Raw genomic sequence first — 18783 nt, 5'->3', positions numbered from 1 at the left:
ATTTACAGTTTCTTTGAGTACACATTAAACATAGACAAGAAAGATACAAAAAGGCTGAAACTGAAGTTCTAGAGATGAAAACTACATCGTCTGAGATTAAAAAACCAACAACACCGGATGGGATTACCAGCAGATTACACATCGCAGAAGTAAATCTGAAAGCAAAGTTTCAGAAACTATACAAAATGAACCACAGAAAAAGAATCCAAAAAAAAAAAATGAAAAGAGAATCAGTGAACTGTGGAACAACTTAAAGCTTTCTAATATTATTTGAGTCCCTGAAGGAGAGAGGAAAGAGGGACAGAAAAGAATTAGAAATAATAGTTGGAAATACTAGAAATTTAATGAAAGCTATAAGCCCACACATCTAAGAAGCTCCAAGGAACAACAACAATAAAGAAGCATTTAAAGTCTGGGGCAGGTAGGGAGAGAGACAAAAACCTGTCAACTTAGAATTCCATATCTGATAAAAATATCTTTCAAAAACAAAGTTGAAATAAAGATGTTTTCAGACATATAAAAGCTCAAGAAAATCATCACCAGTACATCTGCAATTATAAGACATGTTAAAGTATAACCTTCAAGCAAGAGGAAAATACTAATAATGCATTATATGTATAAGATTCTTTTTATTATTTAAATCTCTTTGATAATTGACTATTTAAAAATAACAGTGGATCTGAGGGAACTGCTTTAGGGACCAACAGACCAAGAGAGTGCTGCAGGCATTGTCCAGGAGGGCTGGGGACAGAGAGTAGAAGGGGCCAAAAGGAAAACTGTGAGCTGGCTCCTGCATTTGGAAAGTCTGCCCATCACCCCCCTACCTTCCACCCCCGCTCTGAGGTTTACAGCCTTGGTAAAACCTGCAGCTGGTCAGCCAATGGACTGGGGAAGAACCAGTCCTTCTTGGGAAGAAGGAGGGGGCAGTGAGGGTTGAGTATGGTTTCTCTTCAGTGACTTTTACCACCATAACTTGGTTTTGAATTGCTGGTTCAGAAGAGCTAGTCAGTGGAAACTGAAGGATTCATTTTCTTGGAAAGGTTTGCCAAAGAAAGCCATTTGGTAGGAAAGTGAAAGAAGATAAAGCTTTTTTCTTCTGTTTTTTTATCCCAAGTGCTGTAGATCTGTCTATGCCCCATTAGTGGCTGATAACTTAAATAATATTTTTGAAAAAACTGAATGAAAAAATCAAAGAAGAACTGTGAAATAACCACTATTCAAGAGAGAAAAATTGATCAACAGAGTAAAATCATCAACACAATCAGATGCCTGAATATCAACAAAAGCTAACAAGCCATACTAAGAAACAGGAAGATAGGGCCCAGACAAAGGAATAAACCAAGAATGCAGATGAGACACAGGATTTAACACAACTAATCAATGATGTTCACAGAAATCTCCTTACTCAATTTAAGAAACTGAAGGAAAATATGGTTAAAGAGATAAGGGATATTAGAATGATACTATGTGAGCACAAACTCAAATTTGGAGGTCTGCAAAAAAAGTAATAGCTTATGGGAATGAAAGACACAATGGATGAGATTAAAAATACATTAGAGATTTGAATTGTATAAGGACTGAATCAGCGAACTAGAAGACAAGCAGTTGAACTTGAAAAGACAGAAGAAAACAAAAACAAAAGAATGGGAAAAAAAAGAACAGGGTATCAGGGAATTGAATGATAGCATGAAACACACAAACATACACATTATAGGTGTCCCTAAGGAGAAGTGAATGGAAAGGGGGCAGAAAGAATATTTGAGGAAACACAAAAGAATATTGAGGAAAGACATGTATATCAACATTCAAGGACAATGTACACCAAACAGAATAAATCCAAATAGACCTATCCTGAAAAATCTACTATTCAGAATGTTAAATGCCATAAATAGAGGATTATGAAAGCTACAAGAGAAAAGCAATGTAACACTTACAAGGGAGCCTCAATAAGGCTAAAAGCCGATCTCTCATCAGAAACCATGGAGGCAAGATGGCAACGGCATGATATATTTAAGGTGCTGAAAGAGAAAAAATGCCAGCCAAGAATTCTTTATCTGGCAAAACTCTCATTCAGAAATAAAGGTGAGTTTAAAACCTTCACAGAGGAGGTGGACTTGCCCAGTGGTTAGGGCGTCCGTCTACCACAGGGGAGGTCCGTGTTTCAAACCCCGGGCCTCCTTGACCTGTGTGGTGCTGGCCCATGCGCAGTGCTGATGTGTGCAAGGAGTGCCGTGCCACGCAGGGGTGTCCCCCGCGTAGGGGAGCCCCACGTACAAGGAGTGTGCCCCATAAGGAGAGCCGCCCAGCGTGAAAGAAAGTATGGCCTGCCTAAGAATGGTGCCGCCCACATGGAGAACTGACATCAACAAGATGATGCAATAAAAAGAAACACAGATTTCCATGCCACTGGCAACAACAGAAGCGGATAAAGAAGCCAACGCAGCAAATAGACACAGAGAAGAGACAACCGGGGCAGGGGTGGGGGGGAAGGGGAGAGAAATAAATAAATAAATCTTTAAAACAATTAAAAAAAATAAAATCTCTTTTAAAAAATCTTCACAGACAAAGAAAAACTGAGAGAGTCTATTACCAAGAGACTAGATCTACAGGAAATATTAAAGGGTGTGTTACAGCCTAAAAGGAAAAGACAAGGGTTAGAGGCCTGGAGAAGAGTGTGAAAATGAAGAACATAAATAAGATAAATTGAAAGGGTTAGAAGACTGGCAATAGTAAGATATGACAACAGAAAGCCACGGGGTAAAATAGATGAAGGAAATAACGCCTTTACAATAGTAACATTGAATGTTAATGGACTGAACTTCCCAATCAAAAGACATAGAATGTATTAAAAAACAAACAAACAAAAAACAGGAGCCATCTATTTGTTGTCTACAAGAGACTCACCTTAGACGCAAGGACACAATCAGGCTAAAAGTGAAAGGCTGCAAAAAGGTATACTACACAAAGAGTAACCAAAAAAGATATGGAGTAGTGATACTAATATCAGATAAAATAGACTTTAACTGCAAATGACCTAACAGACATTTATAGAGCATTACACCCCAAAACAGCAGGATATATATATTCTTCTCAAGTGCTCATGGTTGCTCTTCCTGGGTAGACCATATTTTGGTCACAAGACAGGTCTCAATAAATTTAAAAAGACTGAAATTATACAAAGCACTTTCTCTGATCATAATGGAATAAAGTTGGAAATTAATAACAGGCAGAAAAAGGGAAAATTCACAGATATATGGAGATTAAAACAATACTCTTGTAATAACCTGTGAGTAAAAGAAGAAATTTCAAGAGAAATCAATAAATACCTCAAGATGAATGAAAATGAATAAAAAATTATGGGATGCAGTGAAGGTAGTTCTGAAAGGGAAATTTATAACCCTTAATGATTATATTTTAAAAAAAGAAAGCTAAGATCAAAGACCTATCTGCACTCCTAGATAAACTAGAAAAAGTATAGCAAACCAGTTCCAAAGCAAGTTAAAGAAATGATAATTAGAGCAGAAATACATGAAAAAGAATAAAAAATAATTGCATCAAAAGAACTAAAAGTTGGTTCTTCAAGAAAATCAACAAAATCAACAAACTCTTAGCTATATTAACAAATAAAAAATAAAGATATAAATAAATAAAATCAGAAATGAGAAGGCGGACATTACCACCGACCAAGTAGAAATAAAAGAAATTATGAGAAGGAACTATGAAAAACTGTACACCAACAAACTAGACAAGGTGGATGAAATGGACAAATTCACAGAAACACACAACCAACCTGCACTGACCCTAGAAGAAACAGAAGATCACAATAAACCCATCACAAGTAAAGAAATTGAAATATTCATCAAAAACTTGTTCAAAATGAAAAGTCCAGGACCAGATGAGTTTAACCAATCATTAAAAGAAAAGCTAATACCAATCTTTTCAAATTCTTCCAAAAAATTAAACAGGAAGGAATGCTACCAAACTCCTTCTATGAAGCCAACATCACCCATCACCCTAACACCAAAGCCAAATAAAGACATTATGATAAAAGAAAATTACATACCAATTTCTAATGAATATAGATGCAAAAATCCTTGAGAAAATACTTGTTAACTGAATCCAAAAGCATATTAAAAGAATTACACATGACAATCAAGTGGGTTTTATTGCAGGTATGCAAGGATGGTTTAACACAAGAAAATCAATTATTGTAATACACCACATAGATAAATCAAAAAGGAAAGATCACGATCATTTTGATTGACGCAGAAGAAGCATTTGACAAAAATACAGCAAACTTTCTTGACGAAAACATTCCAAAAGATAGGAATAGAAGGAAATATTCTCAACATGATAAAGGACATTTATGAAAAACACAGAACTAACATGGTACTCATCAGTGAAAGACTGAAAGCTTTCTTGCTAAGATTGGGAACAAGACAAGGATGCCCACTATTAACACTGTTATTCAATAGTGTGCTAGAAGTTCTAGCTAGAGCAATTACACTAGATAAAGAAATTAAAGGACCCACATAGGGAAGGAAGAAGTAAAACTCTCACTATTTGCTGATGATATGCTCCTATACCTAGAAAACCCTGAAAAATCTGCAACAAAGCTACTAGAATTAATAAACAAGTTCAGCAAAGTGGCAGGATACAAAATTAATACTCAATAATCAATAGTGTTTCTATACACTACTGATATGCAATCTGAGGAGGAAATCAGAAAAAAAAATTCATTTATAAAAGTAACTAAGAGAATCAAATATTTAGGAGTAAACTTAAGGACATAAATGAACTGTATTCAGAAAACTACAAAACAATACTAAAAGAAACCAAAGAAGACCTAAATAAATGGAAGGACGTTCTGTGATCATGGATTGGAAGACTAAATATTGTTATGGTGTCAGTTCTACCTAAACTTAATTACAGATTCAATGCAATCCCAATAAAGATCCCAACTGCCTTTTTTTTTTTTTACAAAAATGGAAAAGCCAATTATCAAATTTATTTGGAAGGGTAAGGGCCCCAAAGAGCCAAAAAAATCAATGACCTCAGTTTCTACCTTAAGAAAATAAAAAAGATGAGAATATCAGAGGCTTGTGGCAAGAGGTAAGAGTATGGAGCTCCAGGATTTAGTCCTTATACCAGAACAACTATTAAACAGAGAGGAACTGTCTGAAACACCTATTTAGAAACTCTGGAGGCTAAAAGAACACTGTGTAGCATCCAGGGATGAGCATGAGGAAGAAGCTGATAAATTACAGTAAAGAACAGAAAATTGCTCTCTCCATGGAGCAGCCACCAGAGCCCATTCCTGACTCTTGGAGTAGGCTTTTGTGGGATCCTGCCCCTAACTAGCTTGCTGGTGACAGAAGGTGACATAAAAAAGAAAACAAAGGCTAAGAGTACTTAAGTGATTTGCCCAGGATCACCCAAATAAATGGCAGCAGAGGGATTACCCTGAGTTTTTGGTCAGACCTGCTACTGTACTGCACTCTCCTGTAACCCCAATACCTAGCAGGTTGTCATTCTATTAATACTTGTCTGAATGATTATATAAACAAATGAATAAATGAAAACCAAAACCAAAACAACCCTCTACTACAAGACCAGGGGTGGACATAGCCAATAACTGAAAATGACTTTTGATTAGTGACTTCAGATCACCAGGGAATGGCTCTGAGGGCAGCCAATGGCTCAACCCACCCCAGACAAAGGCAGAGGTAGCCATTGTTTCAACCTACCTTGGACAAAGGTCACAATAGAGGAGACAAAGATTCTACACTTCCTTAGTGCTGCAGGGGACAGTTAGTTGAAGGGTTGCATTTGTCAGCAGGCCAAGAAAATCCAACTTTGGGAAGTCAAGAGAGAAACCTTTAGTCCCCTTCCTGATTCCCTCCACAGGGCACTTTAGAGGCAGTCTGCATTCACTTTGTGGGTCCTTGATCATTTTTTCTTGGGAATGACTGACTCCTTCCAGAATATGCCTCCCAGGTATAAGCAGCTTGAACACAATGAAAGGAGTATAAAAAATTATATAAGCATATAGTCTGGAGCAGAGGCTTGTCAGCTTCAAACACCAGGGAGAAGGTGGTTTGTCTCCTGGGAAACAGAGGGGACAAACAAATTCCTGTGAAGAGGGGGACTCCAAAACAACTAAAAAGCAAAAGTCTAGGACAAGACAAAGGCACAGAAAAAGACATGGAAAACTCTGTAAACTGCATTTGCCTTCGGCAAACCTTCCTGATAGAACGGTTGAAGCTCAAGAAAATCTCGGTCTTATCACAAGCAAGTTACAAAATCAAGAAAGAGACAACTCAGGAAATAAATACAAGATTTAAATTTTTTAAATATCAAAACGTACAGTGTGCAACATAAGAGTAAAAAACAAATAGGAAATAATAACCCATCCAAAGGAAAAGGATCTAAAAAAACCAGAAAATACCAAATGTGGTGTTTGTGTTGGTGAATGTGGACATACCAAACAACAACTTTTTTAAAAAAAGATCATAAAAATGCTCAAGGAGATGAAAGAAGAGAGAAAGTAAGAACTAAAGGATACCAGGGGGAAAATGAATGAGCAATATGAGATCTTAGTAGAGAAAGAAGTTTTTAAAAGGAACCAAGCAGAACTACTGGAACTAAAGACTATATTACTGAAGTAAAAAATTCCCAGGAGGATTTCAAGGGCAGATTGGAGCTGGCAGAGGAAACAACAAACTGAAAAACACAAAACACTTGAAATGAGTCAGGCTGAGGTACAGAAAAAAAAAACACAAGAATGATAAAAAGTGAAAATAGCCTAAGACACCTCTGGGACATGCCAATATACAATTACTGGAGTCCCATATGGAGAAGAAAGATAGAAAGGGACAGAAGGATTATTCAAAGAAATAAAAACAGAGAACTTCCCAAACCTAGGAAAAGATGTGAATATGCAAAACCGAGAAATCCAGAGAATACTACATGGATGAAAAATGAAGTAAAAATGTATCCTGCCATATTTGGATCACACACTATCAAATAAATGCAAAGGATAAGGAGAGAGTTCTGAAAGCTCCAAGATAAAAGCAATGTGTTAAGTACAAGGGCGTCCCAGGTAGATTGAGTGCCAATTTCTCATCAGAAACCGTGGAGGCAAGAAGGTAGTGGGTTGAAATACTTAAAAAGTGCTGAAAGAAAACAACTGCCAACCAAGAATTTTATATCCCACAAGACTTTCTTTCAAAAATGAGGAAGAGATGAAGATATTCCCAGATAAACAAAAGCTGAGGGAATTCATCACCACTAGATCTGCCCAAAAGCACTGCTAAAGGGAGTTCTTCAATTGAAAGGAAAGGACATAAAAGAGTGGATTAAAGCAGAATAAAGATATAAAGAAAAGATAATCATTTGCATAATTATAGATACCCAGTATTACAGTAGTATATTGTTGGTATGTAACTCCATTTTGCACCTCCTAAAAGAGCAAAAATGCATATGCCTAAAATATAATGATAAATCTATTTATTTTGTACTTACAATGTACAAAGATATGAGTTAACAAGTACACAAAAAAGGTGGGTGGACTACTGAAGTTAAGTTGATATCAAACAAAACATGATTGTTATATATTTAGAATGTTAAATCTTAACCCTATGGTAACCAAGGGAAAATAGATGAAAAACATATCCAGACAGAAAAGAGAAGACACTCAATATGGTACAATACAAAAAGTAGGCATAAAAAGAAGAATTGGTGGACAAAAAGGCAAAAGACAAAGGCTAAATAGCAAAATGGTAGAAGAGAGTCCTACATTATCAGAGTAACTTTAAATGTAAATGGGGGGAGCAGATGTGGCTCAAGCGACTGGGCTTCCACCTGCCACATGGGAGGACCTGGGTTCAGTGGCCGGTGCCTCCTGGAGAAGGCAAGCTGGCGCAGTGAGCAGGCATGGGGAGCTGACACAACAAGATGATGCAACAAAAGAGACACAAAGAGGAAAGACAATGAGAGACACAACAAACCAGGGAGCTCAGGTGGCTCAGGACCTCTCTTCCACATGGGAGGTCCCGGGTTTGGTTCCCGGTGCCTCCTAAAGAGAAGATGAACAGACACAGAGAGCACACAGCAAATGGACCCAGAGAGCAGACAGCAACTGCAAACAACAGGGGGAGGGGGTGATTGGAGATAAAGAAATAAAATAAATCTTTTTTAAAAATGCAAATGTATTAAACTCTTCAGACAAAAGGCAGAGATTGGCAGAATGGATAAAAAACCATGACCCAACTCTGCAAGAGACTCCCCTTAAATTCAAAAATACCAGAAGGTTGAAAGTCAAAGGATGGAAAAAATATACCACTCAAGTGGTAACCAAAAGAGAGCTGAGATAGCTATACTAGTACCAGATAAAATAGATGTTAAATAAAAAAAAAACAGATATGAAAGTAAAAAGATGGTCATTATATATTGATAAAGGAAATAATTCAACAAGATGTAACAATTATAAACATATATGTATCTAACAGCAGAGACCCAAAATATATGAAGCAAATACTGACAGATTTGAAGGGAGAAACTGTCAGTTCTACATTAAGAGTAAGAGACTTTAATATGTCATATTCAATAATGGACAGAACATCTAGTTAGAAGATGAATGAGAAACTACAAGACTTGAATGATATATTAAACCAAGAGGACCAACAGACATATATAGAAAACTTCAACCAACAAAAACAGAATACACATTTTCCTTGTGTGCATGTGGATCTTTGTTCACAACAGACCATACATTAGGTAACAAGTCTCAAAAAATATAAAAACTTGAGTCATAAAATGATATTATCTGACAATGGAATAAAGCTACAAGTCAATAATAACAGAGGGAGAAATGCAAAAACATACTATTAAAAAAATGGGTTAAAGAGGAAATCACAGGCAAAATTAGTAAATATCTTGAGGCAATTGAAAATAAAAATATAGCATACCAAAAGTTACAGCATGCAGTGAAGGCAGTGCTGAGAGGGAAATTTACGGCCACTTCAGAGCTACTTCAAAAACTTTGTTTTTTGATGTTTCATACTCTGTTCAGAATTCAGAATTATTTTTCTTGTTTTTATTTTTGGGTATTTGGTGCCATGTTACTGTTGGTGCCTTCACACCTATATGTGCAAGTATTTAATCACTTCTTTATCAAGTCCCACCTGGTTTGTGCTACCATAAAGCCTCTCCTGCCAGTTGTACAGTGTTGCAAAAACAGTAAATGAAAATGGTGTTTTTAATACAAAAAAAAGAAAAGAAAAAGTAAGACTTCAAATCAGAGGCCTAACCTCAAAACCAGAAGAACTAGAAACAGAAAGGCAAACTAAACCCAAAGCAAGCAGAAGGAAGGAAATAATGAGTAGAGCAGAGGAAAATGAAATAGGAAAAACAAAACAAAACAAGAACGAATCAACAAAACCAAAAGTGGTGCTTTGAAAAGATCAATAAAATAGGCAAATCTTTTAGGTAGACTGACAAAGAAAAAAAGAGGATACAAATAATGAAAATCAGAAATGAAAATTGCAGACATTAGTACCGACCCTGCTGAAATAAAAGGGACTATAAAGAATACTACGAACCAGTGTATACCAATACTGGATGAAATGGACAAATTCTTGGAAACACACAAACTACCAACATTGAATTAAGAAGAAATAGAGGATCTCAACAAACCAATCACTAATAAAGAGACTGAATCAGTAATGAAAAACCTCCCAACAAAGAAAAGCCAAGGATCAGATGGCTTCACAGGAGAATTCTACCAAATAATCCAAGAAAACTCGATTCTGCTCAAACTCTTCTAAAAAACTGAAAGCCAGGAACACTCTCTAATTCATTCTACACTTTCTAATTAATTCTTCATTTAATTTCTACTCTCTAATTCACCCTCAAACCAAAGCCAGATAAAGACACAACAAAGAAAATTTAAGACCAATATTGCTTATGAATATAAACACAAAAACTCAACAAAATACAAGCCAAATCAAACATCACATTAAAAGATTATACACCATGATAAAATGGGTTTATCCCTACTATGCACGGTTGGTTCAACTGAAGAAAATCAATTAATATAATATATCACATTAACAGAATGAAGGGGGAAAAAAAACAACACTGTCAACTCAACAGACACAGAAAATGTATCTGACAAAATTCAGCACCCCATCATCATAAAACCACTTGGAACACGAGGAGTAGAAAGAAACTTCCTCAACATGATTCAGGGAATATATTAATTTAAAAAACCCACCATAACATCCTACTTAATGGTGGGTTTTTTTCTTTTTGGAGTAAAGAAAATACTCTAATATTGATTTGCTGATAAATGCATGACTCTGTGATTATATCAAAAGTACATTTTAGATGGACTATATGGTATGTGATTATGTCTCAATAAAATTGCTTTAAAATAAAAATGTTATTGATATTAAAGAGCTAAACACATGGAGAAAGAAACCTTGCTCTTGAGTTAGAAGACTCAATGTTGTTAAAATGACACTGCTCTCCAAATTATCTATAGATTCAACACAATTAAAATTCCAAGAGGCTTTTTTTGGTAGAAATTGATACACTGATTTGATAATTCATATAGAAATGGAAATGCCCTAGAAGGGCCAAGACAAATCTGAAAAGAACAAAATTGGAGGGCTACAACTATCTGTTTTCTAGCATTATTATGAAGCTATACTAATCAGGACAGTACAGTATTAGCATAAAGATACACAAAAAGATTAATAGAACAGAAGAGTGTAGAAATAAACCCACATATATATGGGTAACAGATTTTTTAATAGCTTTAATGAGTTATAATTTATACACTATGAGTTTACCATCATCACATTATAATTAGAAAACATTTTCTTCACCCCACAAAGAAACTTTGTACCATTACCAATCACTCTGCATCCTTCCTCCCTCACACTCCTAGCCCTAGGCAATCACTAATTTACTTTCTGCTCTGTAGATTTGCCTATTCTAGACATTTCACATAAATAGGATCATACATATGTGGCCTTCTGTGACTGACTTCTTTCATTTAGTATGCTGTCTTTAAAGTTCATCTGTGTTGTAATGTGTATCAGTACTTCATTCCTATTTATTGACAACTAGTGTGGTTTGAAGCTGTATGAACCCCAGAAAAACATGCTCTTAAATCTAATCCATTCCTGTGGGTGCAAACTCATTATAAGTAGGACGTTTCGATAAGGTTACTTCAGTTAAGGTGTGTCCCACAATCAGGATGGGTCTTCATCCTATTACTGGAGTCCTTCATAAGAGAATGAAATTCAAGCAGAGAGAGAGAAAGGCACAGGAAACAAGGAGCTGAAATCAACAAGAAGGAAGAGACCAGGAGAAACCACCATGTCCCTGACCTTATGACAGAGGAGCCAAGGATTGCTGGGAGTCACTCTCAGAACACCAGTATTTGGGGAGAAGCATCACCTTGATGATACCTTTGTTTTGACTTTCTTTTAGTCTCAAAACTGTAAGCTAATAAATTCTCATTGTTTAAGCCAACTCATTTCAAGGTATTTGATGGGCATTTGATTTGTTTCCACCTCTTGGTTAGTATGAATATAGCTGCTATGAGCACTTGTGTATAGTTCTTGTGTGTGGACGTATGTTTCATTTTTCCTAGAAGGAATTGGTGGGTCATATGGTGATGTGGATAGGTCTCTATGTCTAACCTTTGGAAAAACTGCCAAATTGTTTTCCAAAGCAGTTGCATTATTTTACATTCCCACCAGGAACGTGTGGTGTTTTAGTTTGCTAAAAGCTTCTGAAAGCAGTATCCAAAAATGGATTGGCTTTCACAATGGAGATTTATTAGCCTAAAAGCTTACAATTCTGAGGATGAGAAAAGTACCCAAATCAAGGCATCAGGCATCTTCTCCTCTGGGCTCTTTAGGTTTCAGCTTCTATCTGCTTGTCTGTGGCTTCCTCTCTCAGATTACGTGGGTTCCTCTCTAAGTTCCTGTTTGTCTCTGCAGTCCCCTCTCTTCATATTCATTCTTTTTATAAGGGACTCCAGTAAGAAGATTAAAACCCACCTTGAGCCATGCCATATGGAAGTAATCTAATCAAATGGTCCCAACTACAATAAGTTCATACACACAGGAACAGACCAGTTTCAAGAATATGATTTTCTGGTGTACACAGAGTCTCAAACTATCACATAAGGGGACTCCAGTTTCACAGTATCTTAGCTAACACTTTTCATGTTTTTTGTTTTGTTTTTTATAGCCGTATTAGTGTGCATGAAGCTGTATTGCACTGTAGTTTTTATTTGTCTTATCCAGAAACCAAGGATGTACCCAAGGTAAAAGGTAATATATATCCATACAAAGAACTGCACATGAATGTTCATTACACCTTAATTTGTAATAGCCCAAAACTGAAAACCCAAATGTCCAATAATAAATGAATGGATAAACAAATTGTGGTACATCCACATAATGAAATACCATTCAGCAATAAAAAGAAATGAACTACTGATACCACAAAACAGCAAGGATGAATTTCAAAATAATTATGCTGAGTAAAAGGAGCTAGGCACATTAGAGTACACACTGCATGGTACCATTTATACAAAACTCTAGAAAAAACACAAACTAATCTATAGTGACAGAAAGCAGAAGAGTAGTTGCTTAGGAAAGAAGATACAGGGAGGGATAGGTAAGTACCAAGGGGCATGGGGAAATTTTGGAAGATGGATATGTCCACAGTCTTCACTGTGGTAGTGGTTTCACATGTATATGCATAGGTCACAACAAATTTTACACTTTCAATATGTGGAGTTTATTGTATGTCAATTAAACGTTTAAAATATGAAAGAAACTTCCTAAAAGTAGAGAAGAAATCAGTTTTCTCAGTGAGAAAATCATCAAAAACCTAAATAAAGAGCTTTTACCAAGAAATCTGACTGACTCAAGACTGGAATTCATAAACACATGCTAATGAAAACAGCTGTGAAAAATTACTTGGAAACAAATGAACTATTGTTTTCTGAATAATACAAGGCAACCTCACACTCACAGAATGCTGAAAACTCTAGGCTTCTAATAATTTGTGGTGGCTATTCACTACAGGGGAATTATACCCTTCCTTTATTTTAGATTAACACAGGTATAAGTTAAGAACCAAGAAGCTGTCCTACAAAGGCTGAAATGTCAGGTACCGGAAAAATAGAAGAGATGTGGTAGTTATTGTAGGTGGAACCAAGTCCATCCAGATTCTGAAAGCTGGTGGGTGGGGACTCACAGATAAAAGACATGGCAAAGGACAAAGTTGGGGGTTTTTGTTGTTGGAGTCTGATGCTGAAGGCTTAAGCTGGAGCTCCCGGAAGTAAACACACAGAGGAAAGAGAAGCAAGCCCCAGAAAGAGAGGAACCCTAAGCCCAGGAAGAAGCAAGACCCAGGAAGAGAGGAACCCAGGAAGCCTGAACCCTTGCAGATGTTGGCAGCCATCTTGCTCCAACATGTTAAAATAGACTTTGGTGAAGAAAGTAACTTAAGCTTTATGGCCTGGTATCTGTAAGCTCCTACCCCAAATAAATACCTTTTATAATGGCTAGCAGATTTCTGGTATTTTGCATCAGCACCCCTTTGGCTGACTAATAAAAGCTTCTAGCTAAATTGACAAAGAAAAAAGGACAGGACACAAGTAATTAAAACCAGAAATGGAAAGGGGGACACTACTATATTGACCCTCACTCAATTCTCCCATTAATGCCTGTCATATTCATTTCATTTTTTGCATTATACCATTTTGAGTCCCTTTTCATTGCTTTCTGAATGTATTTTTCAAGTATTTTCCTTGTGGTTACCATGGGGTTAAAATTTAGCATCCTAAATCTACAACAATCACACTTGACTTGGTACCACCTTATTTTCAATTACAATTACAAAGCTACAGTGGTCAAAACAGTACAGTGGTACTGGGAAGCGGACTTGGTCCAATGAATAGGGTGTCCACGGTTCAAACCCTGGGTCTCCCTTGACCTGTGTGGAGCTGGCTCATGTGCAGTGCTGATGCGTGCAAGGAGTTCCATGCCACGCAGGGGTGTCGCCCACGTAGGGGAGCCCCAAGCACAAGGAGTGCACCCCATAAGGAGAGCCGTCCAGGGCGAAAGAAAGTGCAGCCTGCCCAAGAATGGTGCTGCACACACCAAGAGCTGACAAAACAAAGATGATGCAACAAAAAGAAAACACAGATTCCCGGTGCTGCTTATAAGGATAGAAGCAGTCACAGAAGAACATGCAGTGAATGAACACAGAGAACAGACAACTGAAGGGGAGGGAGGGGAGAAAAATAAAAATAAATAAATGAATCTTTAAAAAAAAAAACCCAGCATGGTACTGACAGAAGTACAGATATATTGACCAACAAAATTGAATCGAGAGTTCAGAAACAGACCCTTAAATCTATGGCCAATTGATTTTATTTTAAATCAACTTTATAGCTACATATTCATAAAACATACAATCCATCCAAAGTGTACAATCAATGGTATTTGGTATAAACAGAGAGTTGTGCATTCATCATTTCAGTCAATATTCAGGTGTTTTTATCACTTCAATAATAAAAATAATAAACAAAAAAAACCCATAAAAAACAAACAACTCTACTTCTTAATAATCACCTCTCAATCTCCCTATCCTTTCCCTGCCATACACAGCTGTTATTTTGTTTCCCTCTCTCAAATTTATTTGTATTTATATTTAGTACAGATGGAATCAAGCAATATGTAGTACGTTTTGTCTAGTTTCTTTCACTTAGTATTTTCCTTTTTTTCACCCTTAATGGAATATTACTATATTGCTATACATTACTTGCTTTGGTTGCATTTTTGCCTGATAGTAACATCGTGTATCATCAACATACAGTTGTTCTGTTTCAATAAAAACAGTATTATATATGCAATATTACCCACATTCATATTTCATATGAGGTTTTGCTATGCTATGCTATACAGTCCCATGTTACATTTTTTAGCTTTCATTCTAGTAGTCTCATAATATCCTTTTAGGATCCTTCTAGTTCTGATTTTATATATTTGCATCTTTTTTCTTTGTTAGTCTAACTAAGGGTTTCTCCATTTTACGGTTCTTTTCAAGGAAACAGCTTTTGGTTTTGTTCATTTTCCCAAATGTTTTTTTGTTCTCAACTTCATTTATTTCTACTTTAATTTTTATTATTTCTTTCATTGTGCTTGTTTTGGGGGATAAAACCCTCGGCCTCTATGTAGTCTTGAAATTCACTGACGAATTCATCAGCAGTCTTTTTATCAGCACTCACTGCTTCACCATGCCTCTTGACACTATGGATGCCAAGCCTCTTTTTAAAATTATCAAATCAGCCATGGCTGGCCTGAAAAACTTCAATGCTCTCATCACTCAGCTCTGGTTTGAAAGAGCGGCATGCAACACTTTCACTTTTTCATTTATCATAGTTTCTGATACGCTGGCGCCCGCTGCTTCTTGTTTACCCAAATTACTAACAGCGTTTCCACTTAAGTATTTGGGAACGCTGCTTTGTTATTGCCTTAACTCCTTTCACAACATCAGCCTTTTTTTTTTAATCACTTCTTTATTCTTAATGATGGTGGAGACTGTTGTTCTAGGTATACCGTATTCCCTAGCAAGATCATATTTACCGTTTATTTATTTATTTATTTATTTATTTTTCTCAATGGTGGTACGAAGTAATTTTCTTTTCTGCTCAGTGCTATCACTGCTCATTTTCTTAGGACCCATGATGAGGAAAAAAAACACAAAAATACACAAAAGGACCACAGAAGCTACAAAAAGACCACAGCAGGATGTGCACAGGGCAAGACTAACATGCAATCCTTTGTTTCGACTTGATAAGGGATTTAGTCATGAGGCAACTGACACTGAAAAGTTCTAGCTTGTGTTTCAAGTATCAAACAAACAATGAGTACTGGGACAAAATTTTTCTGTCAAATTTCATCAGGTACCAAATTTGACAAGTTTCAAAGCAGTTGAATACCAAGTTATGACTGTATAGGCATTTAGGACTATAAATTTCCCACTCAGTACAGCCTTCACTGTATCCCATCAGTTTTTTTTCATAAGAATCCCATAAGTTTTGATAAGTTATATTCTTGTTTTCATTCATGTCGCGTTATCTACTAATTTCTCTTACAATTTTTTCTATGACCACTGATTAGGAATGTGTTATTTAGCCTCCACACAATTTGTGAATTTCTCCCTTTCCCACTTATTACTGATTTCCAGCTTGATTGCTTTATGATTTGAGAAGGTGTATGTATAATTTCAATTTACTGAGACCTGCTTTGTGACCCAACATGTGGTCTATCCTGGAGAAAGATCTATAAGCACTTGAGAAGAAGGTATAACCTGCTGATTTGGGATGTGACATTCTGTATATGTCTGTTAGGTCTAGCTCATTTATCATATTGTTCAAATTCTCTATTACTTTATTGATCTTTTGTCTCATTGTTGTGTCTGTTGATGTGAGTGACATGTTCAAGTCTCCAACTATTATTATAGAGATGTCTATTTCTCCCTTCAGTTTTGCCAAAGTTTGCCCTATGTATTTTGGGGCACCCTGGTTAGATGCATAGGTATTTATGACTGTTACGCCTTCCTGGTGGATTGTCCCTTTTATTAATATATAATGGCCTTCTGCATCTCATAACTTTTTGCATTTCTAAAGTCTGTTTTGTCTGAAATTAGTAGAGCTACCCCTGCTCTTTTTGGGTTACTGTTTGCATTGAGTATCTTTTTCCAACCTTTTACTTTTAGTCAATTTGTAACCTAGGGTCTAAGGTGAATCTTTTGTAGGCAGTATATGGATAGCTCATGCTTTTTTATCCATTCTTTCAGCCTGGACCTTTTGATTGGGGAATTTAATCCATTCACATTCAATGATAGTACTGTAAATGCATTCTTTTCTTCCACCATTTTATTCTTTGGTCTTCATATGTCATATCTTATTTTCATCTCTCATTTTGCCCTTTTGGTTATCCTTTCTGATAGTCTTCCCTTTACACTCTCCTCCAAGTCTCTCCTGTCTTTTCCTTTCAGGCTACAGGGCTTACTTTAGTGTTTCCTGCAGAGTTGGATTCCCTTTTACAAACTCTTAGTTTCTGTTTATTTGTGAAGGTTTTGAACTTACCTTCATATCTGAAGGACAATTTTGCTGGATAAAGAATTCTAGGCTGGCAATTTTTCTTTCAGTATCCTAATTATATCATACCACTGTCTTCTTGCTTCCATTGTTTCTGATGAGAAATTAACACTAAGTCTTACTGGACATCCCTTGTATGTAATGGTTTGCTTCTTCCTTGAGGCTTTCAGAATTTCTCTTTATCTTTAGCATTTAACATTCTTAATATGTGTCTTGGAGTAGGTCTGTTTGGATTTATTCTAACTGGAGTATGCTGCACTTCTTTAACATGGAAATTAATTGTTCATGGGAGTTGGGAAATGTTCAGCCCTTATTTCCTCAAATACTCTTTCTGCTCCTTTCCCTTCTCTTTTCCTTCTGGAATTCCCATTACACATATGTTGTTGCACTTTGTTTTATCATTCAGCTCCCTGAGCCTTTGCTCAATTTTTTTCATTCTTTTCTTTGTTCTTCTCACTCTTCAACCTCAGCTCTTGTGTCTTCTACATCACGTATTTTCTTCTATAATTTAGAGTCTACTGTTGTATGTCTCCAATGTATTTTTAGTCTCTCCTATTGTGTCTTTCATTCCCATAAGCCATTATTTTTTCTATTCAGGTTTTCAAATTTTTCTTTGTGCTTGTCCAGTGTCTTTTTTTTTAAAGATTTATTTATTTATCCCTGCCCCCATTGTTTTGCACTCACTGTCTGCCTTCTGTGTCCATTCGCTGTGTGTTCTTCTGTGTCTGCTTGTCTTCTCTTTAGGTGGCACTGGGAACCGATCATGGGACCTTCCAGAATGGAAGAGAGGTGCTCAATCTCTTGCACCACCTTGGCTCCCTCATCTGCTGTGTCTCCTATTGTCTCTCCTTTGTGTCTCTTTTTGTTGCATCATCTTGCTGTGCCAGTCCTCTGCATGGGCCAGCACTCCTGTCCAGGTCAGCACTCCTGAACCAGTCAGTATGCTGCATGGGCCAACACTCTGTGTGGGTCAACCCATCACTCAGGCCAGCTCACCATGTGGGCCAGCTTGCTTTCACCAGGAGGCCCTAGGAATCAAACCCTGGACTGCCTGTATAGCAGGCAGGAGCCCAACTGCTTGAGCCACATCTGCTTCCTGCTCAGTGTCTTCTTGATATCCTTTATCTCTTTATCATGTTGTCTTTCAACTCATTGACTTGATTTAGAAGATTTATATGAACCTCATTGATTGTTGTATTAAATCCTGTCTCTCACATGGGGCTTTGGCATGTTCTTTTCCTTGAGCCTCAAAATTAAAAAATTTTGTGCATCAAAAGAATTTGTGTCATGAAAGTGAAAAGACAGCCTACTCAATGGGAGAAAATACTTGGAAACCATGTATCCAATAAGGGTTTAATATCCAGAATATATAAATAAAGTCTACAACTCAAATGTACAATAGAGAAAATCAAAGTCAAAAGTTGATTCTTTGAAAACTTAGTTTTACTACAACATGACACTTTTTTTTTCTTTGTTAGAGAAGTTGTGGGTTTATAGAGCAATCATGCATAACATACAGGATTCCCACACACCACTCCACCACCAACACCTTCCACTGGTCTGGAACATTTGTTACAAGT

At 36.6% G+C, this 18783-nt stretch overlaps 1 protein-coding gene across 12 annotated transcripts in view; it reads right to left on the bottom strand.

Moving 5' to 3' along the window:
* CCDC15 (coiled-coil domain containing 15) overlaps positions 1-18783 on the bottom strand; it is a 78157-nt gene that overhangs the window by 3256 nt on the left and 56118 nt on the right. The window lies entirely within an intron of this gene.

This window comes from Dasypus novemcinctus, chromosome 27 (assembly GCF_030445035.2).
Source record: "Dasypus novemcinctus isolate mDasNov1 chromosome 27, mDasNov1.1.hap2, whole genome shotgun sequence".
NCBI lineage: Eukaryota > Metazoa > Chordata > Mammalia > Cingulata > Dasypodidae > Dasypus > Dasypus novemcinctus.
The sequence above is the reverse complement of the archived record's forward strand: the minus strand, read 5'-3'. Positions and strand labels throughout refer to the sequence as shown.